At 38.6% G+C, this 24520-nt stretch overlaps 1 pseudogene across 1 annotated transcript in view; it reads left to right on the top strand.

Moving 5' to 3' along the window:
* The window catches only part of LOC309825685 (anaphase-promoting complex subunit 13-like), a 67453-nt pseudogene that overhangs the window by 5163 nt on the left and 37770 nt on the right, over positions 1-24520 (top strand). The window contains exon 2 of the transcript in view: positions 1253-1343. The product of the transcript in view is annotated as an anaphase-promoting complex subunit 13-like (transcript). The remainder of the gene's footprint in view (positions 1-1252; positions 1344-24520) is intronic.

The raw sequence follows: 24520 nt of genomic DNA, 5'->3' as shown, positions 1-24520 counted from the left end.
CATTTAGGTCCTTGATACCTTTTGAGTTAATTTTTATATATGGTGTTAGGAAGGGATCTAACCTCATTCTTCTGCATATGGCTATTCAATTGTCCCAGGACCATTTGTTCTATTCTTTCCTTATTGGATGGTTTTGGCATTCTTGTTGAAAATTAGTTGGCTATAGACATATGGGTTTATTTCTGGACTCTCAATTCTAGTCCATTGATCTATATGTCTATCCTTGTGCTAGTACCACATTGTCTAGATTACTATTACTTTTTTTTTTTGGCCACACAATGTGGCATCTGGGATCTTAGTTCCCCGACCAGGGATTGAACCCGCACCCCCTGCATTGGAAGCTCGGAGTGTTAATCACTGGACCACCAGGGAAGTCCCTAGATTACTGTTACTTTGTATCAAGATTTGAAATCAGGAGGGATAAATTAGGAGGTTGGGATTAACACATAGACACTACTATATATAAAATAGATAATCAACAAGGACCTACTGTATAGCACAGGGAACTCTGGTCAGTATTCTGTAATAACTTACATGGGAAAAGAATCTGAAAAAGAATAGATACATGTATATGTATAGCTGAATCAATTTACTGTACACCTGAAACTAACACAACATTGTAAATCAACTATGCTCCAATATTAAAAAAGAAAAAAGATTTGAAATCAGGAAGTATGACTCCCACTTTGTTCTTCTTTCTCAAGACTATTTTGGCTATTCTAGGTCCCTTACAATTCTATATAAATTTTACAAGAATTTTGTCAATTTCTACAAAGAAGCCAGCTGGAATTGGGATTGGGATTGCATTGAATCTGTAGATCAGACTGGGGAGTATCCTTGTCTTAACAAGGTTAAGTCTTCTGATCCATGAACATGTGGTATTTTTCCAATTATAGATCTTCTCTAATATCTTTCAACAGTGTTTTGTGGCTTTCAGAGTATAATTTTTGCACTTTTTTCATTAAATTTATTCCTAAATACTTTATTCTTTTGGATGCAATTGTAAATGGAATTGTTTTCTTAATTTCATTTTTCAGTAGTTCATGCAAATGTATAGAAATACAATTGGTTTTTGTATACTTATTGTATCTTGAAAACTTGCTGAACTTTTTTTAGTTCTAATCATTTTTTAGTGAATTTCCTAGGATTTTCCATATACACTAGCATGTCATCTGTGAATAGATCATTTTACTTCTTCCTTTCCAATCTGAATGACTTTTATTTCTTTTTCTTGCCTATTTGCCCTGCCTAGAACCTCCAGTACAAGGCTGAATAGAAGTGGCAAGAGCAGACATCCTTGTCTCATTCCTGACCTTAGGGGGAAAACATTCAGCCTCTCATCAGTAAGTATAATGTTAACTCTGGAGTTTTATTGTGTGGATATTCTTTATTATATTGGTGAAGTTCCCTTCTGTTTCTAGTTTGTTGAGTGTTTTTATCATGAAAGAGCGTTGGATTTTGTCACTCTTCTGTATCTATTGAGATGTTCATGTAAGTTTTGGTTTTTTATTATATTGATGTGAAGTATTACATTAATTGATTTTGGGAAGTTGGACCAAACTTGCATCTTGCTTGGTCACGGTATATCATTGTTTTTATATGTTGCTGCATTTGGCTTGCTAGTATTTGTTGAGGATTAATTTGACCATATTCATAATAGATATTGGTCTATAGTTTTCTCGTGATGTGTTTTTCTGGTTTTGGTATCAGAGTAATACTGGCGTAGTAAAATGAAATGAGAAGTGTTCTGTCCTCTTCTAATTTTTGGAAGAGTTTGTGAAGAATTGGCATTAATTCTTTAAACTTTTAGTAGAATTCAGTGGTGAAGCCATCTGGGTCTGGAGTTTGTGGGTACTTAAATTATTGACTCAATCTCTCCACTTGTTATAGGTCTATTCATTTATCTATTTCTTCTTGAGTCTATTTCAGTAGTTTGTGTCATTGTAGGAATTTGTCCATTTTACCAAGGTTATCTAATTTGTAGGCATAAAATTGTTTATAGTACTCCTTTATAATCCTGTTTATTCATTTTCTGTAAAGTCAGTGCTAATGTCCCTTCTTTTATTTCTGATTCTACTACTTAAAGTCTGTTTCCCCGCCACCCCCCCACAACCCCCCCACCCCCCCGCCGCCCCGGTCCGTCTAACTAAAGGTTTGTCAATTTTGTTGCTGTTTTCAAAGAACTAACTTCTAGTTTCGTTGATTTTCTCTATTGCTCTTCTATTCATTATTTCATTAATTTCCCCTCTAATCTTTATTATTTTTCTTTTTCTAATTTCCTAATTTTCTTTTCATCAGAATGCAATCTTCTAAACTGGATGGGCCTTGGGTTTTGTGTATATGCATGTATTCCAATAAAACTTTATTTACAAAAACATGTGGCAGACCAGATTTGGCCTCTGAGCCACCGTTTGTCCATTCCTGATCCAGAGTAATGGATCCAAACCCTGGATGTATAGCATTTTAAGGAACCGACTCCTGTGTCTTACTCCCTAAGATTCTAATTCAACTGATCTGGGTTGGAGCATGGTAATTAGTGGGGTTTTTTTGTTTTGTTTTGTTTTTGGTTTTTTTTCGGTACGCGGGCCTCTCACTGCTGCGGCCCCTCCCATTGCGGAGCACAGGCTCCAGACGTGCAGGCCCAGCGGCCATGGCTCACGGGCCCAGCCGCTCCGCGGCATGTGGGATCTTCCCGGACCGGGGCACAAACCCGTATCCCCTGCATCGGCAGGCGGACTCTCAACCACTGAGCCACCAGGGAAGCCCATACCATGTTATTTTTTAAATGAATCTCATTTTGTATGACTCTTAGCTTATCTCCATTTTTCTTTAATAAATAACAATAACAATGAACATTTTTGTGCATAAAGCTGTTTTTGCCTTCTGCATTATTCCATACATCTAACTTCTTGGGAGTACAATTACTGGGCAATATACTATAAATGTTTAGGACATTTGATTTCCAAAGGGTTGATTGAATTTTTTATGAATTGAATTGCATGATCTTAATCTATTTAATTTTGTCATGGTGATATTAATATCTTTTAAAACCAAGTCAGGTAAACAAGTCCTGGCCACCTGTGTAAATAGTTCTCAGGCAAAAGATGACCTTTATGAATTTTCTTTTAAAATATTAACTTTTTTTACAAAAATTATAGAAGTTCAACTTAATGCAGCAAATACTTGCATGTCTGTAGTGTGCGGGCACCCTTCTAGGTGGTGCAGATTCAGTGGTAAACCAGATAGATCTTCGTCCATGCCCTTATGAAATCTAAGGTGGGGAGCACAGACAAATAACACATCATTGAAATGCACTGTGGTAAGTGTTTTGATGACTGTAGTTCAGAATACTGAGGGAGTGCAGAAGAGAGGCACTTAACCCAGACTGCAAGGGCCATGGAAGGTATCCTAGGGGAAGGAATAGCTATGCATAGTAAGTCTTGAAATCAGGTAGCCTAACTTCTCCAACTTTGTCCTTATTTTTCAATGTTCATTGAATTTTCCCTTGCATTTCCATGTAAATTTTAGAATAAGCTTGTGAATTTCTACCAAGAAAAAAAAAAAGCCTACTGAGACTGTGATTGGAATTGTGTTAAATCTCTACATCAGTTTGGGGATAACTGACATTTTAACAATATTGAGTTTTCCAATCCATGAAAATGGTGTATCTCTTTATTTTTAAGGGTTTCTTTAATTTCTCTCAGCAGTGTTATATAGTTTTCAGTGTAGAGGTCTTATAAGTCTTAAATATATTCCTAAATATTTTATTTTTTAAGCAAGTGTAAATGGTTTCATTTTATAGCATAGCTTGGAACTGAAGAATAAATAGGAGTTAGGGAAAGGGGATATGACTTTTAGGCAAAATTAACAAAGTAAGAAGAATATTTGGATGTTGAAAGCTCAAAATGACAAATATCAAGCCTCTTTTATCATACTGACATGGAATAAATATCTCTGAAGTAAGTAACAAGCACAACAAAGAAGACATATTCTTTTTGAATTCCAGGGTCTGCAGCTATATACCTAATAATAATATCTAATAATGTTTATTAGGTGGAAATTATTATCTAACAATAGAAAAATAATATCTAATAAGTTGAAGAGTTAGTTTAAACTCTTTTGGAGAAGGAATAATTTGGAGAACTTACACTTTCTGCTTTCAAGACTTACTATAAAGCTATAGCAACCAAAAGAGTGTGTGGTACCAGCATTCTGAGAGACAAATAAATCAATGTAACTGACTCAAGAGACCAGAAACAGACTCTGAGTCACTTGATTTTCAACAAAAGCACTAAAATAAGCAAATGAGAAAAAAAAGTTTCTTCAAAATATTATGTTGAAACAACTAAATATCCATCTGGAAAAAAAAAAAAAGTCAGCCTCGACCCCTATCTCACACCAGATTAATTTTAGATAGATTATAGACCTAAACAAAAAGCTAAAGCTATAAAGCTTCTAGAAGAAAACAAAGTAGAATATCTTTGCAACTTGGGAATAGGAAAAGGTTTCTTAGGATAGAGAAAGCATTAATCAGAAAAAGATAAAATTGATAAATTAGTTGTCATCAAAATGAAAACATCTGCTTATCCAAAGACAGCCTTAAGAAAATAATTAGGTAAGCTACAGACTGGGAGAAAATGTTCTCAAAATATGTATTCTGATAAAGAACTGATATCAAGACTATATAGAGAACTCTTAAAATAGAATAATAAAAAGAGGGGGAAAAACCATGTCTTTTGATTACAGAGGACAAAAACAACCTTAATATAGTTTAAGTAGAAAACAATTTTTGCACAACAGTGTGAAAGTACATAATGCCACTGAACTGTATACCTAAATATGGTTAAAATAGTAAATTTTATGTTATTTATATTTTACCACAATGAAAAAAAATGGAACTTATCAGCTTATGTACCTGAGAAAGGCAGGAGTGGAGCTAGTTTCAAGCACCCCTGGATCCTGACACGAAGACTCTGTCTCCATTTTTCAACTTTACCCTCTGCCCCCTGACCCATACCCCAGGCTCTCCTACTTAACGCTTCAGAAGAAGACAGTATGGCTACACACAGCTTCTGGCAAATGTCATCCCAGCTAGCAACCCCAAAAGGAAAGAGAGGATTTATTTCTCTGCTTCAGTAGATATAAGTTTCTGGAAATAATTGGCCCAGATTGTGTTCTGCGCCCACCACCCCTATGGCCATAGGGTAATATGATTGATCACTCCAGAAGAATCACATAAAATGGATAATGAAGGAGGAACAGCTCCTCGAAGGAAGGGCAGCGTTCTGTTACTGGAAGAAGGGGAAAGGAGAACCTAAACAGAACAACAATAAAAAAGCCTTCAAATTGATTCATTTTCTCTTCCTTTTTTTAAACAAGTTCTTTACCATCTGTCAGTCACCTTTCTCAGTTCTTTCTGAAATATCCTAATTTTGATTTATTTATTCAGCAGTGTTATATCGTGCACCTCTATTGTGCCATGTACTCTTCCAGGCATTGGAGAGAGAGTGTGGTGAACAAGTCAAAGTCCCTGTACTCCTGTGACATGAATGACTTCCTCTTTTATAAGCAAGTATTTGCCAGCTTCACATTGCAGCATATCCAAAGACCAACAGGAAAGAAATTTTTTTTTTCCTCTTGAAAGAAGAATGTTAACATTTTGAAAGGTCAAAAATAACCTTCCACTTTTAGTGATGTTGTAGTATTCTTTACCTAGAGCCACTTAATGGGTCATTCTAAGCTTCAAAAATTATGAAGTATCTTATATTTATTTCAGTTCTAAACCTTTATTTCCCCAGTTTGTGTTCATTTTCTGCATACCCAATAGCTCATTTTGAAATAATATGTTGTTTTCTATTTTATAAAAAGTGTGCTGTGGATGCTATAAAGTGCATGTAGATGATTATAAAATGTATGGTAACTTGTTTTCCTATAAATATATTTTTTTGGTGTTCTGTTTATTCAGTGAAAGAACTGGTAGCCAGTAGTCAATTTTCTATACTTAACTTTGTTTCATTTCCTGATGAAATCCAAGATCTACCTTATATTGTGATATGCAGACAGTATGGTATATTGTAGACAAAGGGAAATTGAATTAGTTGTAGTCAGCTCTGGACTCTGGAAGAGAAGCTATGATTTTATGATGATGTGATGTCCTCAGCCTGAAATATCCTAGAAATTTCTAGGATTAGAAGAAAATGACACATTCTGGACTCAGAGCAACAGAGGGGAAAAAAACCCAATTGTTTGGTTAAGGGAAGACTAAAAGATATTATTTTCTGTGGAGTTCATTGTTTTAAAAAATTCTATATGAGTTACAAGTTGGAACAAGTTATATATCTTATATGATATTTAATTTTTCTGCCCACTTTTTATTTAGGAATATCAGTGAGGAGTGAAATGACCAAAAAATGTATCAGTTATGATTGTATTCAGCTACCTGTAATGAAAACCACACTACAGTGGCTTAACCAAAGAGAGGTGTACTTTTTTTTTTTTTTTTTTTTTATTTATTTATTTTTGTCTGTGTTGGGTCTTCGTTTCTGTGTGAGGGCTTTCTCTAGTTGCGGCGAGCGGGGGCCAGTCTTCATCGTGGTGCGCGGGCCTCTCACTATCTCGGCCTCTCTTGTTGCGGAGCACAGGCTCCAGACGCGCAGGCTCAGTAGTTGTGGCTCAAGGGCCCAGTTGCTCCGCGGCATGTGGGATCTTCCCAGACCAGGGCTCGAACCCGTGTCCCCTGCATTGGCAGGCAGATTCTCAACCACTGCACCACCAGGGAAGCCCGAGAGGTGTACTTTTATTTTCCAAATAACAAGAAGCACCTAGGAAGGAAATCCAAGTGCAGTAAGTCAAAGACATCGTTAATGACCAGCCTCCTTTTATCTCCTTCTCTGTCATGCATAACATGTGGCCCACATTTTCATGGTCAAAAGATGACTATTGACTTCCAGTTTCTGGTCTGGCATGTAAGGAGCTTGGAAATCACCACTGTATCCTAATAACAAGTAAAAAGCTGAACAAATTGAAAAAAGGTCAACAACTCTTCTTGGATCCATCAGAGAAGTGAAGTCACAGTGCAAACTGCTGCCCGAAGACACAGGCCTATAAAAAGAATCACAAACTTACTGGAGCAGAAACCCACAAGCAGAAACCTCAGGAGCCAGTGCAAGGGTCGGAAAACCTAAACTGTAATTGATGAATTGCTGGAGAGAGGCTTACTGTGGACAAGTTTGTGAGTCAAAAACTTCAAGGGGGACCCAGTTATATGGTTGGGGGCAGGGTCCTACACTTTTGTCAGTTTCACCTCCAGGCGCTTGACCAGGTTCTCACAGTGAATACTGGAGAAAAACCCTTGTGCTTCTGGCAGGGCAAGGGGGAAAGTAACCATTTTGAATATGCCAGAGCATCTCTTCTTAACAAGGTCTGCCCTCAGGAGAAACTATTTAACCAGAGTCTAATCTGCTGGGCTTTTATCAGAGCCTAACTGACCTGGGGAAAGGGAAATACCCAACTCCAGCCTACTCTAGCCATCCTGTCCCACCTAAGGGTTGGGGGAGGACTAAGAAGTACTTGTCAAGTTCAGACTCCAGAGGCACAGGCACATTAAAAGACTGATACCTAATCTTAGGACTACAGGCACTTCCTCTGCCCCGACACCTTACCACCACAAATGACCTTAGTTTGGTGATAACTTTTTAGATACAACACCAAAGGCACAATCCATGAAGGAAAGAATTGGTAAGCTGGACTTCATTAAAATTAAAAATTTCTACTCTGTGAAAGACACTGTTAAGAGAATAAAAAGACAACACACAGACTGAGAGAAAATATTGCAAAAGACATGCTGATAAAGGACTGTTATCCAAAATATACAACATATTCTTAAAACTCAACAATAAGAAAATGAACGACCTGTTTTAAAAAATGGACCAAAGACCTTAAAAGACACCTCACCAAAGAAGATACACAAGCATATGAAAAGGTGCTCCACATAATATGTCATCATGAAAATGCAAATTAAAATACAATGAGATACCACTACATACATAGTAGAGTGGCCAAAATTCAGAACACTGACAATACCAAATTCTGACAAGGATGTGGAGCAACAGGAACTCTCATTCATTGCTGGTAGGAATGCAAAATAGTACAGCTGCTTTGGAAGATAGTTTGGCAGTTTCTATTTTTTAATTAATTAATTAATTAATTTTTGGCTGTGTTGGGTCTTCGTTGCTGTGTACGGGCTTTCTCTAGTTGCGGTGAGCGTGGGCTACTCTTCGTTGCGGTGCGCGGGCTTCTCATTGCAGTGGCTTCTCTTGTGGAGCACAGGCTCTAGGCGTGCAGGCTTCAGTAGTTGTGGCACGTGGGCTCAGTAGTTGTGGCACGTGGGCTCAGTAGTTGTGACTTGCGGGCTCTAGAGCTCAGGCTCAGTAGTTGTGGTGCACGGGCTTAGTTGCTCTGCGGCACGTGGATCTTCCCGGAGCCAGGGCTCGAACCCATGTCCCTTGCATTGGCAGGCAGATTCGTAACCACTGCGCCACCAGGGAAGGCCCTAGTTTGGCAGTTTCTTATGAAACTAGACATATGCTTACTATCAAATCCAGCAATCATGTTCCTTGGTATTTACCCAAAGGAGGTGAAAACTAATGCCCACACAAAAACCTGCATATGGATGTTTATAGCAGCTTTATTCATAATTGCCAGACCTTGGAAGCAACCAAGATGTCCTTCAGTAGGTGAATGGATAAAAACACTGTGGTACATCCAGACCATGTAGTACAGTTGTCCCATGATATCCACAGGGGATTGGTTCCAGGACTTGCCCCAGTTACTAAAATCCACAGATGCTTGAGCCCCATAGTTGGCCCTGTGTATCTGTGGTTCCACATCCCAGATTTAACCATGTATCATATAGTACTGTGTGTATTTTCTGGAAAAAAATCCATGTATAAATTTACCCTCACAATTCAAATCTGTGTTGTCCAAGGGTCAACTCTATTATTCACTGCTAAAAAATGAGCTATCAAGCCATGAAAAGACATGGAGGAAACTTAAGTGCATATTACTAAGTAAGAGAAGCCAGTCTGAAAAGAAGCCAGTCTGAAAAGCCAGTATGATTCCAACTGTATGACATTCTGGAAAAGGCAAAACTATGGAGAGAGTAAAGAGACTGTGGTTTGCTAGGAGTTAGTAGGGAGAGAAGGATGAGAGCACAAGGGTTTATAGTGCAGTGAAACTATTGCATACAATACTGTAACCATGGATACATGTCATTATACGTTTGTCCAAACTCATAGAACGTACAACACCAAGAGTGAAAGGTAATGTAAACTATGGACTTTGGGTGATTAAGTTCATCAATTGTAACAAATTACTACTCTGGTGGGGGATGTTGATAGTAAGAGAGGCCGGCTATGCATGTGTGGAGGCAGGGGTATTTGGGGAATCTCCGTACCTTCCACTGAATTTTACTGTGAACCTAAAATTGCTCTTAAAAAAAGAAGACTATTTTTAAAAGATCACTAAACCACCTTATCATTGTATCTGAATTCTAGATAAGAAGAAGAGTGAAAAGTGAAGGGCTAAAGGTATTTGTTAGAGAAGTTTGCCCACCCATCTTTTTTTAATACAGGAAAAGCAATTGCTTTCCCATGAGCTCCTTTCAGTAGACTTTCCCTTACATCTCATTGGCTAGAAGTATGTTATACAGCCACTCCTAGGAAATCAAATTTCTAATGGTAAGGAAAAAGAAAAATGAGATTCAGTAGGTATTTAGCAGTGCTGCCACAAGTGACAAATAGAGGAAAGAAGGTATGGCTCAAGATCTGGGTACATCTTAACCTCTTTAGAAACTATAACATGTTTCCTGGAAAGTTAATGAGCATATCAGCATCATTTATACAACATCTAGATCAATGCCTAGCATGGTTCTGTGGCAAACACAGCAGCAGATTTCAGAGTCCAGTAATGGGAGCCCCGGTCGGTTACCTTCCCTATAGTTTGAAGTATGGAGGTGCATTCTCTAGGCTGCCACAGCATTCAAAACACCACAATTTATGGCATTCTTTGCTATCTTCATTGCTGGCTTTTAATAGCCCATTATTTAAATGCATATTCTTTGGGGTTCTTTTGGAAGCCCTTTTCTTAATTTTCACATTTTTCCTGGATGATTTTTTTGTGTGTTCCTGTGGCTTCAGTCATGAATTAATTGATCATGTTTCTCAAATCAATGACAGCAGCCTTTGTCTCTCTTCTGGCCTCCCAACCACATCAAATATTTCCACTTGGATATCTCATAGACAAGTATTAAGTATTCTGATTCCATTATTTTAATACTATTTTAACACCACTATTTCAACCATGAGGACATTTTGAGAGTAAAGAATCTCATCAGAATTAGGTCAATATTGATGAATTTTCATTAAGAAACTATTTTATGGGGTAAATTATACCACACTGGTTTAATGCCATGATAAATTTTATATTTTATACTATTTCTTCCCAGTTTTCCTCTCATTTTTATTTTTCCTAAAATTGTTTTTAAATAAATTCTTCTTCTTTACATTTTACAGCAAAGATTTGATTCATTGATCAGTTTTCATCCATATCAAATGTTTCCATAACCTCTGTCTTTTTGAATTTTCTTTTGTGGCCATTATTTCCACAAAATCTAATTTTTCTGGAGTAGCTATTTTAAATGTATTTTTTGAGAAACAAATAAATTATAAGGAAAAATAAAGAGAGGGAAAACTGTAGATTAAAACAGACTTAAGAAACATGTGAATCACATTTAATCTGCACACCTTGTTTGATCTGATTTGAACAAATTGACCATCAAAATTATGAAGCAGCTTGGGAGATTTGAATATTGACAGGTATTTAATGTTAATAATGAGTTATTCATTTTAGGTATGATAATGCTATTTTAGTTATATATTTACAAGTCCTTATATCTTGGAGATACTTGCTAATCCTAGAGGTATTTCCTGATGAAATAATATGAGGTCTCCAGATTTGCTTCAAAATATTCTAGAAATGGAGAGAGTAGGTGGGAGTATAGATGAAACAGAATTGACCTTGAGTTGACAGTTGTTGAAGCTAAGTGATAGGTACATGGGACTTCATTATACTAGTTTCTATTCTTTTGAATTATCTTGAATTTTTCCACAATTAAAAATGGGAATAGATAAATCCTTTGAAGATTTGATTCTCTGAAAACAACAAATTTTACTGTATGTAATTTTAGCCATTGTCAGTTTTATTCTGGTGTTAATTATTTTTTTAACATCTTTATTGGAGTATAATTGCTTTACAATGGTGTGTTAGTTTCTGCTTTATAACAAAGTGAATCAGCTATACATGTACATATATCCCCATATCTACTCCCTCTTATGTCTCCCTCCCAATTATTTCTAATACTAATGGTTATTACAAATTGGATAGAATTTGATAGTGTGTGTTCATTTCTTAGCTATCCATGAGAAACTTGTGAGAAATTTTGTTAGAATGTTTCAGCTGCAAGTAATAAGAAACCTTAACTCAACTGGTTATCACCTTAGGGGAATGTACTGTTTCCCATAACTAGAAGTTCTACATTGGGACCACAGCAGGGTTTATTCATTCAGTGGCTCAGAACTGTGCCATCCTCAGTATGTCACTCCTGTCCTCATAGTTGTAAGGGACTGCTTCATTTCCAGTCATCACATCTGGATCCAATAATGTCTGAGAGCAGTTAAGGACTGTGTATCTCTTTTTATTAGCCTGAGAAACCTTTTCCAGAGGTCCTTGGCAGCTTTCTACTCATATCTAATTGCCCAAATTAGATACATGCCTAATCAATCCCTGGCAAGGAGAATGAGACCACATGAGTGTTTTAGATCAGCCATCATTCCCTCCTGGAGTGTGCAGGAGCTGAAGAGTCTTGGGCAGAAAGGTGGAATCTACTCAAAAGTGGAGGTCTGCCAGCATGAGAAAAGGAAGAAGTGGCTCCAACAATATCTGCTAAAGACAGGAAAAGTAACAACAAGGAGAGAGAGACAGAAACAGAGACACCAAAAGAGAGAGCAAGAGACAGAGGCCACACTATCCTAAGCTCTTGAATGCACAGTAGCATCAAAATTTCCCAGGGAGGGCTTCCCTGGTGGCGCAGTGGTTGAGAGTCGTCCTGCCGATGCAGGGGACGCGGGTTCGTGCCCCGGTCCGGGAGGATCCCACATGCCGCGGAGCGGCTAGGCCCGTGAGCCATGGCCGCTGAGCCTGCGCGTCTGGAGCCCGTGCTCCCCAACGGGAGAGGCCACAACAGTGAGAGGCCCGTGTACCGCAAAAAAAAAAAAAAAAAAAAAAAAAAAAAAAAAAATTTCCCGGGGAGGGCATCAAAACATCATACATCTTCCACAGGGACCTCAAGAGAGAGAGACAAGTTAATGCAGAGATTAGCATGTGCTCAATTCTTATTTTTTAGTGTATGGACTTTTACATTAGAGGAAATAATAATTGACCTCATGAAATACTTTTTCAAATATTTGGCATAAGTTCTGTCCCAAGAGCAGTCCTTTCTCCCTATGATATGTAGTTATGGAATACTTGGAGAAATTGTTTCTATGTTTGATCTTAATCAAAGCAAAGTAAGCAAGGATGGAGTGCTGTGGACTACCTGCTTTTACTTAAATCAGTCTTTATCATCAGGAGATGGAATATTATTTGTCTGGACTGGAATTTCATTAATTTCATTGGTGAGTCCCATTTGAAGTTTTTTTTCATGAGGTCCTTAAAAACCTGAAGCAATTAAAGCAAGTTGCCTTAAAGGTTGGCAACATGCCTCTTTAAAACAAGTTGAACCAGTCCCCCCCACCTCCTTTCTTTAACTAATCAAGTTAAACAGTTAAAACTAACCACACAGACTGTAGTTTATTTATTACATGCATTCAAGATAAAAAGAAATGAAGTGGTCTTAGCAAGTCACCTCAGAATAGCTCAAATTTTGCATCTAGCCTTGCTACATGATTCTTTCTTTGCACTTGTCTTTTGGTTACCATGACAACTGGAGAGCTCAGGGGGAAGAAAGATTGTTTTGACTGTTGGACTGAGTGGGAGGAAGAGTTGGGATAGGTGTAGAAACGTGGATTTAGATCAGGGAACAATAAGAGCTGGGGGCTATGTGGATGTGACTCTGCTGAGCATTTTATATTATAGGGCAGACAGGCATGACGCTGAGTAATATTACAATGCAGAGTACTTGAGTAAGACATGGAAAACCTAGAGGCCAGTGGGGCAGAAAAGTTTTGTGTAGCCACAGTGTCCCCTGCTGTCTCCTGCCACAGATTTTGTGCCTTAATCCACCCGAGAGTATGAATGCCTGATCCACCCAGTCCATCAGCCAGGCAACTAACACAAAGAAAATATATCCATTTAATAGCTAAGTAAAAATCCTTTCCCCCAACTCCACTCCCTGTTATCAAGATATCTTGAGTAGAAGAATACAACCAGCTTGATGCTATCTTGCTGAGGTGCCCTCAGGGGAAGGGACTTGATGACAGAGCAGCAACAGCAGGCCTTGACAGATCCTCTCCAAAGTGTGGAAACTAGCAAGTCCCCAACTCATGGAGCAGCCAAGATGTGTTGGGGAACATTGTCCCCTTCCGCGACCCTGGGAATAGGTACCGGCAACAGACAACATGAGACTAACTTAGAAGAGGGCTGTTGTTCCCAAGTTGGATCTGGCCTAATTTGGTACACATTGGTAAAGGCTGGTCCTCACACAGGATGCCATTCTTGGCAGTGCATTCTGTCCATTTCGGCCGTGGGCACAGCCACCTCTTGGGCTTCAGCGGCGATGGGGACAGTTTCAGAATTGATTCTGGTTTCTACCCATCACAGATGCAGAATCCCTCCCTCATGTTTTATTTTAAAACTTTTTATATTTTAAAAATATTTTTTTACTTACTACTTTTTGTTACAGTACTGATTCCAAGTAGGGGTAGAGCAAGCACTTGTTGCCCAAAATAAGAATTGGAATATTTTACTGCTTAAAACCGATGATGAGTCATTTGACCCTCAGGAATTCTTCCATAATGAATCACTGACTTGAATTATATCACGTCTTTATTCTAAAGTCTGCCTTTTATGTTACTTCCTCTATTTCCCTGACCTCCTGTTGATGAAGAGGGAGTTTGGTGGTGTCTAACCTTTGAAAAGTGCATTCATTAAGGCTCCCAGTACCATGTCATTTGAGCATTACAATCCTGGCTTTTTATTATGTTTTTTTTCCACTTGTTCTCAGTTTTTACTCCTGAATGTTCTGCAATCTCTCTTTACTGCATGTTGAATTATAAGTATACACACAAAAAAGGCTTTTATGACATGCTAAGACAAGGATGTTGTGTTTTATGACATGCTAAAGACTGAATAGGCTCTACTTCAAAAGACTTTTAGTTAATTAAAGTTAGGGTGGTGAAGAGCCTAAAAAGTAACTCTTTGACCCAATACTAGTTTAATTTAGCTATTAATTAAATATATTTTCATTGTGTTTATAGCCTTACCTATTAGTACTTTTGTTTGCAAATAGACAAACAAAAATGCATGTGCTGAAAAGATGTTAGCATCACTAATTATTGGAGAAATGCATATTGAAACTTCAGTGAGGTATCACCTCACACTGGTCAGAATGGTCATTATAAAGAAGTATACAAATAAATGCTGGAGAGGGTGTGGAGAAAAGGGAACCCTCCTACACTGTTGATGGGAATGTAAATTGGTAAAGCCACTATGGAGAACAGTATGGATGTTCCTTAAAAAACTGTATGGTCCAGCAATCCCACTCTTGGGCATATATCTGGAAAAGATGAAAACTCTGATTTGAAAAGATACATGCACCTCAGTGTTCATAGCAGACTATTTACAATAGCCAAGACATGGAAGCAACCTAAATGTTCATTGACAGATGAATGGATAAAGAAGATGTGGTGTATATATATATATATATATATATATATATATATATATGAAATGGAATATTACTCAGCCATAAAAAAGAATGAAATAATGCCATTTGCAGCAACATGGGTGGACCTAGAGATTATCACACTAAGTGAACTAAGTCAGATAGAAAAAGACACATATCACATGATAACACTTATATGTGGAATCTGAAAAAATGATACAAACTATACTTCAACTTAAAAAAGGAAAAAATAAGAAATAAAAAATGATACAAATGAACTGATTTACAAAACAGAAATAGACTCACAGACATAGAAGACAAATTTATGGTTACCAAAGGGGAAGGGGCAGAGGGATAAATTAGGAGTTTGGGATTAACAGATACAAACTACTGTATATAAAATAGATAAAACACAAGGACCTACCGTATAGCACAGGGAACTATATTCAATATCTTGTAATAACATATAATGGAAAAGAATCTGAAAAAGAATAGGTAGATAGATATACGCATAACTGAATCCCTTTGCCCTACACCTGAAACTAACACAACATTGTAAATCAACTATACTTCAATTAAAAAAAAAAAGAAAAAAGAAATATAGTGAAAAAAGAAAAATAAATGCATGTGCATGTTAGACTGCCTTTACTGTATTTAATTACTTCTTTTATCTACACTATGACCTACTAAAAATGATGTCATATTTGCTGACACAGTACTGATGATTCACATTTATTACACAGTTAATATGAGGTGTATTTTGCATCTAGGAGCAGCAACCTGGTCATCTGTTCTCCTGCCCCCTCTCTGCAAGCCATCTGCTTTCTCTCATAACAGCTCTACTGCTTACCTATTCCACATGCTGGCTCTGACAAAAATTCATTTATTCATTTACCCAACATCTGATATGTCCATGGCACAATTGTACACATTGCAGGAAATGTAAAAAATAACAGTATATTATATACTGTTTTATAATTTTAAAAGATATTTTTTTACAATGTGGGGTGGGTGGGAAGTAGTCAGGAAGGCAGTAAGATTCATTAGAGATGAACCCTGAAGTTGATACGTGGGATATTGCCAGACAATTGAGAGAGAAGAGAGTCATATATAGAGATGTAAAAATAGGTAAAGTTTACCCATGTCTCTCCCATCTTGCCTCCTCTCTTTCCACAAAACTTGCTCCCAGCATGCCTGTTCATTCCTTCCCAAAATGAATGTGAGCTTCATGAGGGCAGCGGGTTTTATCTATTTTATTCACTGCTGCATATTCAGTACAAGATATGTCTGGCACATGTAGATGCTAAGTATTGTGAGTTGTTGAATGAATAAACATATGAATGAAATGATAATTACCTGTAAGGTTTAGGGTTTCTGGCCTTCAAGATGTCAGTTCACTTTTCTCTCCTTAAACCTTGGCCAATACAATTTATTATCAAACTTTTTAAAAGTCTTTTATTTTATATCTTTAAAATTATGAATGAGATTACACATCATATTATGTATATACTGCAGACATTTTTTAGCTTATTGTCGTAACTTCTGTTGGTCTTTTCCCGTTTTTATATTGGTTGTCTCTTATTGCAAGAGCTCTTTTTATATATCAAGAAAATCAATTTTCTGTTTGTCATATGTCTTACAAACATTTTTTCCAGCTTGTCATTTATCTTTTGACTTTGTTTATTGTATTATTTACTGTGTGTTATTTTTAATTTTTATGTAGTCATCTATGTAAATATTTTACTTCATATTTTTGGAGTTTCTCCTTGATTATTTAAGAAAAATTATCTCATACTGGGACTTCGCTGGTGGTGCAGAGGTTAAGAATCCGCCTGCCAATGCAGGGGACACAGGTTCGAGCCCTGGTCCAGGAAGATCCCACATGCCACGGAGCAACTAAGCCCATGAGCCACAACTACTGAGCTTGTGCTCTAGAGCCCACGAGCCACAACTACTGAGCCCGTGTGCCACAACTACTGAAGCCCACGTGCCTAAAGCTGGTGCTCCACAACCAGAGAAGCTACTGCAATGAGAAGCCCGCACACCACAATGAAGACCCAACACAGCCAAAAATAAATAAATTTATTAATTAAAAAAAAAAGAAAAGAAAAATTATCTCATACTTCCTCCTTGCAATTCAATTATTTTGCTTTTTTTTTCCTACTTATATATATCTTTGATCTGTTTAGGACAATTTTTATTAAATAATCCATCTTTTTTGTCACTGATTTGAAATATCTATAGAAAACATATATTTCTATATTTTGGATCCATAACTGATCTCTCTTTTCCATTCCATTGATCTTTTTTTTCCATTCATGTGTCTGTACCAACATGCTTGGAATACTTTATCATTATAATATGCCATTTGTGTGTGTGTGTAGTTCTGTGCAATTTTATCCCATATGTATATTTGTGTAACCATCACCACATTCAAGATACAGAACTGTTCATGACTACAAAGAAACTCCCTAATGCTACCCATTAATATTCCTATCCCCACCTTGTCATGCTTCTGGCAACCACTTTGTTCTCTATGTCTATAATTTTGTCATTTCGAGAATGTTATTAAATGGAGTCATGCAGTAAGTAGCCTTTTGAAATTAACTTTTATCACTAAGCACAATGCCCTTGATATCCATCCAGGTTATTGTGTTTACCACTAGTTTTTGCCCCTTTTTTTGCTGAGTAGTATTCCAGTGTGTGGATGTACCAGATTTTATTTAACCATTCACCACTTTTTGTTCTTTTTTTTTTTTTTGGCTGCGTTTGGTCTTTGTTGCTGCGCACAGGCTTTCTCTAGTTGCAGTGAGTGGGGGCTACTCTTCATTGTGGCAAGTGGGCTTCTCATCATGGTGGCTTCTTCTCTTTTTGAGGACCATGGGCTCTAGGCACTTGGGCTTCAGTAGTTGTGGCACACGGTCTCAGTAGTTGTGGCTCGCGGGCCCTAGAGCACAGGCTCAGTAGTTGTGGCGCACGGGCTTAGTTGCTCCATGGCATGTGGGATCCTCCCGGACCAGGGCTCGAACCTGTGTCCCCTGCATTGGCAGGCAGACTCCCAAACACTGCACCACCAGGGAAGTCCCCGTCACTCACCACTTTACTTGGTGTTATTTGGGTTGGAAGTTTGGTTTATTTTCAGGTTTTCTTTATTACAAATAAAGCTGTTATGAACATTATTCTTGGTGAAGAGAGTATTGGATTAAACATGATCCCCAGTATGTCATCACTGGTCCAGTGCAGAGCCCTATTATTCATTTATTTATTTTCATTTATTTATCTGTACTAATAAAATAATAATAAAATAATAAAATAAATCCGTGAATCTACCACCTAAGCTAACAACAAATAACTTACATCTTCCTGTGTTCTCCATTCCTATCCCATCCCCCTTCTTCCCCCTTAGACACCCACCCTCTTGAATTTTGTTTCTATCATTACTTTAGGGGAAGGAGTGTTTCATCACATACATTGTTTGTTTTACTTATTTTTTATTCTTATAAAAAGATTTTAATAATCTATGTTATCTTCTAGGATTTTCTGTGTTACTAAAGTTTTGTTGTCACTTTATTTTCATTCCTGATTAATACTCCACTGTGAGAACATAACAAGAAAATTTAGGTTCTTTTTGTAAGGCCAACTGGCCCGAGGCAGGGGAACACAATCAGATTCACAGGTTGCATCAGAACGAAATTCTCCGGACCACCCAGTTCCAGAAACTGCCCTGGCGACATTCCAGACCACCCAGTTCCAGAAACTGCCCTGGAGACATTTCAGACCACCCAGTTCCAGGAACCGACCTGGGGACTTTGAAACTAGCCCAGCCTTCCTGCCTTTCGAGGGGCGGGACTAACGGTCCCCCAGGATACCCGAAAAGACCACCAAATAAGGAATACCCTGAGCCCTCCCAGATTCACCACACCCCTTTCCCTTCTTCCCCTATAAAATGTTGCCCAACCCTCGCCCGGGCGCGACTTCTCTGGCCCCCTTTCTCTCGGACCAGTGAACCTCTCCCGGGAGCGCTCCCTAATAAAGCTCACTTGAAGCTTTCCACTGTTTCGTGGTGCCGTTTGTTAAGATCCGACCTTACAGTTTTCAGTTTTGCTGTTATGAGCAAAGGTCCTACTTCTAACCATTAAGCTATAATTTAGTAATAGTAATACATGGTTTTAACAGTAATAAAAATAATGCTCTAATCTAGTAGTACTACTACTAAGTAATGTGATTGCCATCATAACACTGTTACATTGATCTGAGTTGCTTTATGATAGCCCTAGCCTTGTATTTAATGTCATAAATTAAACAGGTCAGTGGAAAACCAAGTAGGATCTAAATACTCTGCCCACTCACGGTGATACTTATGTTTTATAATAAACCTCTCCCCAGTATACTCTTTATAGAGTATTTCTTGGGAGTAAGGGATTACTTATATGTTGACGTTCAGATGACGTGAAAAAGAAATGCTCTCATTCTGCAGAGGCTGCTGTCGTTAGTGTACTGGATGTCTTCCATATGCCCCTCTAAATCTATCCTCCACCCTTCTACAGCCCACTCTGCCTCAGGGGGTTGACCTGTATGGAGTTCATCCACAGGCTTCCCTCTTGTCTGTTTCCAGTCTGTTCGGCCAATGGAGAACACCAGCAGATAACTAGAGGAAGGAGGAGATTTGGGTTGGGACGCAATCTGACTTATCCTTTGGCACAACTGCTGTCAGATGACCCTCTTCACACAGCTTTTTGGTCTCTGATTCCAGTAACTGCTACCTCCCCTCATCCCTTCAGGCTTTGGAGAGGTAAGAGATCTCCACCAGGCTGTTTCTAGCCCTGGGGCATTACATTATCCTTTGTGGTATTTCTACCCATATCTTTGTACGTAATCTCTTTGTACTCCTCAGATTACTCAGTCTGAAAGGCCTCTCTTTCCTGTCAGCACTCTCTCTGATACCCTGAGGTGGCAGGTGATCATTTACTTGCCACATAGTGGAACAGGCATGTCTTCAGCAGAAAAGAATGAGACAATTAAAGTACAAGATGCAGAGGGAAAGTCCTGATGCCGCAGAGATCTGAATTCCAGTCCCTGAAGTCCTTGTTTCTACAGCTCTTCCTTCCATTCCTTCAGTTACCTTAGTAGACTCCATGGCAAACAGGCAAGTAACAGGAAGCCTTTTAATGTCTATGCTAATTTGAGTTGTTTTCTATTACTTGCCATGAAGTATACCAAGATAGCTCATGGCTTATGAAACTGCAAAGTCTAGAGGTGTATTGGGCTTCAGAAATAGTTGATCTAGTACTTTAGTAATGTTACCAAAGACCGTGTTTGCCATCCACTTTGTCATCTTTGTTCTAAGGCTGGTTTGCTACATAGTTGTAAAAAGGAAGTTGTATCCATTCCCCTCACATCTGGTGGGAGACATTTCTTTCCAGATACTTTCTCATTAAATTCAGGAAATTCTTTCCCTGAAACTCTTAGCAAACCTCTCCTTGCTTCTCATTGGTCCATATATTGTCACATGCCTGTCCTTGAACCAATAACTGTGGCCAGGAGGTGGGATTATGCTGATTAGTTTAAGCTTGAGCCTAAGCCCTTCTTCTTGAAACAGGGGTGGGTCAGTTTTCCCCAAAATACATGGGCTTCACAGCAGGGATGGAAGGGGAGAGAAGAGAATGAACAACAAATAGGGGAGATTCCAAGAGAAAAGAGAACAGATATTGAGGAGATAACCACAATATCTTTTATACCTTGCCAGCTACCTAAGCCAGAAGTTTGTTTCCTGCTTAAACTATTGTATGTTAAGTTTCTTTCTTATCTTGAAAAAGCCCTAATTAATTCCACAAGGAATACCTTGGTATTAGTCTTAGCTCTGCCATTTCCTAGTTGTGTGACTTGGGGCATGTTGTATAAGCCATCGAAGCCTTAGTTTCTGCTTCTAAAAACTTAAGATAAATTACATCTGCCTGACAAGGTTGCTGGGGGCTCAAGTGAGATGAGAGATATGAAAGCACTCTGTAACCTATAAAGGGCTAAACAAACGTGAGGGCTTTTTATTAGCAGTAGCTTTGTTCTTCCATACCCTGGAGATCATGTTGCTCTCTTTAGTGAGCAAATTAAAAGTTCCCACCTGACTCAGTAATGCTAAATTGTTAACAACCTCACTAAGGTTTTATCTTCTTCCCTTTTCATTAGAGACTTTTCTCTGAGCTACTAAGAGCCAGAGTTGGATTAAATTAGAAGGTTTTCTCCCCTGTTCTGGAAAAGAACCAAGATGTACAAGTCATTCTAGTCAATCCAAAAACATTTATTAAGCACCTTCTGGTATCTCCTACTGTGCTAGATATAAATAGAACCATAACAAATTGTTAGCGTGAGTTATCACAGAGAGAGCAGTCCCCTACACAACTGGAGAAGCAGAAAACGTTTACCGTGCTATCTTCTAGGCATTATGCAAACTCCTGTCAATGTAAGGACTTTTAGGATTTGACTGTAATAAGGAGGAAAGCATTGACGGTAATGACTATATGGTTAGAATTTGGCCAGGTGGGTTTTGTAAGTAGACTAGAGAGCTTGGGACACTTATGAATCTCTTCAGTCCCCTGGAGTTGATAACTCTACTTTGAGAAAACAGTTACTGGGTTCTATTGAATAAAAATAGCTCTCAGTAATCAGAATAATCATGAGATATGGAGAAAGATGCTTTCTCCCTGCAACTGCACAAAGCTGTTAGAAGTAACTACACTGAATAATCTCAGAGTCTAATACTGTAGTGGTTCTCAGTAGGAGAACATTTCCCAAATACATCTCTCTCTGTTGCCTTCCCATCCTAGAGTACATCAATGAGCAAGAGAAGGGAAGGATCAAGTCTGTGTATTGTGATAAAAAGTGACCACCCCACCCCAATCTTTGAGACCCATTGGCCTAAGATAATGAGCTTTGAGTACCCAAGGGCTCCTGCTCTCTTCATCCAATATTTTCTCCCATTGTACCATAGATTTAAGGGATAAATAAGTACTTCTTGGTCCAGAATCCCAGAGCCAGCACATAAGCTTGGAGCCTGTGCTTCTAAATCCAATTTTCTTTCCCACTGTTCCAAGCTGCTTCATGCTCATTGTCAACACAATCCTCAACAGGGAGGTTTTGGGAGATATGTATTGCCCTTCTAGTATGTTTAGTGCACTTTGATAGAACTACAAGGTAAATATATATATGCACATATTTTTATATGCATATGTATATATATCAAGGTTTTTGCTTTTATTAGTGTTTTTAACCTAGTTAGGAACATAGGACATATCCTTTAAAAGATTTTTAAAAGAGGGGTGTGTGCTTAGTGCCAAATGAGTGATTTTTAAAAAAATTTTTAAAAATTTTATTTTCGGCTGCGTCGGGTCTCAGGTGTGGCGTGCGTGATCTTCTTTCAGGCATGCAGGATCTTTCGTTGTGGCACGGGCTCTTCGTTGGGGCACGTGGGCTTCTCTCTAGTTGTGGCATGTGGGTTTTCTCTCTCCAGTTGTGGCACGTGGGCTCTCTCGTTGAGGTGCATGAGCTCAGTAGCTGTGGCGCGCAGGCTTAGTTGCCCCGTGGCACGTGGGATCTTAGTTCCCTGACCAGGGATCCAACCCACATCCCCTGCAATGGGAAGCGGATTCTTTACCACTGGACCACCAGGGAAGTCCTGCCAAATGAGTGATTGAGACCAGTGAAACATCACAAATAATTTATTGCTGATAATGAAGCAAATTTTGCAAATGATTTACCTTTATAAAATAAATTAGGAAAATAAAGACATTTTTATTTACATTTCAGTATACTTTCTTAAACTGGGGAGAAAGGGGTTGAATTATATCCAACTAGCCAGAAGTTACAAATTGTTCATAACAATAAATCATTTCACATGTAACTTAATCTATTAAGTTTTTCTGTAGGGATGGGGAAAAGGCTGAGAACAGTTAATTTATACATAGAACTTTGGAATTCCCTAATATAGCCAATTATTGAAGGCTAGTGATTTTGGAAATTTTTGTAAAGAAGATGAGACTAGAACTGCATTTTTTTTTTTTTTTTTTTTTTTTTTTTGCGGTACACGGGCCTCTCACTGTTGTGGCCTCTCCCGTTGCAGAGCACAGGCTCCGGACGCGCAGGCTCAGTGGCCATGGCTCACGGGCCCAGCCGCTCCGCGGCATGTGGGATCCTCCCGGACTGGGGCACGAACCCACGTCTGCTGCATCGGCAGGCGGACTCTCAAACTGCGCCACCAGGGAAGCCCTAGAACTGCATTTTGATTGAAGTATAGGATTTAAGCAGATTGCAGAGAGACGATGGGGAGTGGGAGGAAGGATTCACTCCAGACCCTAAAAGTGTCGAGTAACTGTAAGACTTACAGCAAGTGAAAATAACATGGCATAAATGGTCGTTATATGGTAGGGAGTTTGTTAGGTACTTATATATTATCTTATTTAATATTTACAAGAACCCAAGACAATTGGGATTACTTTCACAATTTCCCAGATAAGGAAACTGATCTCAGGAGAAATAAATTTCCCAAGGTCAACCAGCTAGGAATTGAGGTAGATTACATATGGCCACAAATTCTTTTCAGCTCTTCTCACCAGCACCACCATGTAAGGAACCTGGTTTAGCCTTCTGGAGGATGAATAGCCACATGGAAGGCACCCCAGCAAAGCCAGACATGTAAGTGAGGCCACGATGAACCTTCCACCCTGCAGACCATCCCAGTAATTGCCACCCCATGAGTGAGCTCAAGTGAAACCAGCAGAGGAATGGCCCAGCTGATTCACATAATTGTGAGAAATAATAAATTGCTGTTGTTCTAACTACTAAGTTATGGAGTGGTTTGTTCCACAGCCATAGGTAACAAAAACAGCCAAGTTTTGACTTTAGGTCTTCCTTGTTGCAAAGCTGGTATTCTTTCCATGACACATACTACTCTTTGTCAGTGATAACATAGGATTATTCAGGAAGATTATCAGGCTCCTTCGAATTCTTAAGAGAATTATATTCTAGATGCACAGAGTTGGAAAAGTCCAAGATGTGTTTGGATAACAGGAGGAGGCCATTCTAAGTAAGGTGGAAAGTTGTTGTCCATGAAGTAGTAGAAAGAAGGGTCTTATAGCATAGTGATTAAGAGCAAGAGCTGGGTTTGAATCCTAGCTCCATCAGCTGATAGCTCTGTGACTTCGCCCAAGTCTTATAACCTCCCTGTGTCTTGGTATTCCCATCGTTAAAAGGAAATAAAAATAGAACCTTCTTCCTAGAGCTGTTGTTGTAAGTATTAAATGAGATAAATCATGTGAAAACTTAGAACAGGAACTGACTCGCAGTGGGCACTCAATGCAGGGACACCAAGTACAATAGACTGAGGAAGATACCAGAGGCAGGGAGTCCAGCCTGCCCTTGAGGTGAGGATAATGTCATAAAGGCAGTGCTTGACTCTGGTGATGATGTTTGCTGATGGCAGTAGCAGGACCCTTCTAAACATTTAAGAGTCTTGGAAACTTTTGTGGATGGAATGCTGAATTTTTTTTTTTTTTGGTATCTCCGTATCAGAAGCAGAGGGTTTTTTTTTTT

This window comes from Grampus griseus, assembly GCF_964374135.1.
Source record: "Grampus griseus genome assembly, chromosome: 8".
NCBI classification, from domain to species: Eukaryota; Metazoa; Chordata; class Mammalia; order Artiodactyla; family Delphinidae; genus Grampus; species Grampus griseus.
This window is presented reverse-complemented; position numbering and strand designations above follow the sequence as displayed.